The sequence below is a fragment of the Penaeus monodon genome, chromosome 36, assembly GCF_015228065.2.
Source record: "Penaeus monodon isolate SGIC_2016 chromosome 36, NSTDA_Pmon_1, whole genome shotgun sequence".
Lineage (NCBI taxonomy): Eukaryota > Metazoa > Arthropoda > Malacostraca > Decapoda > Penaeidae > Penaeus > Penaeus monodon.
Window position 1 is genome coordinate 4678795 of NC_051421.1, and position 286 is coordinate 4679080.

Genomic DNA, 286 nt, shown 5'->3' on the forward strand with positions numbered 1-286 from the left:
TTTTCTACCTACTATTATATTACATTTTTATTTCTATTATAATTTTTTCTTTTATCATTTTTTCCCTTCTTTTCTTCTTTTTTTAATTATTATTATTATTTTTATTTTTATATTAATTTTATTATTAATACATTATTTTATTTTTATATTTTCATTATTATTATTTTATTTTAATTTTTATATTTATTATTTTTATAATTATCATAATTTTTAAATTTTACATTTTTATTTAAAAAAATTATTATTATTATTTAATTTTATCATTAAATTTTTATAAATCTTTTTT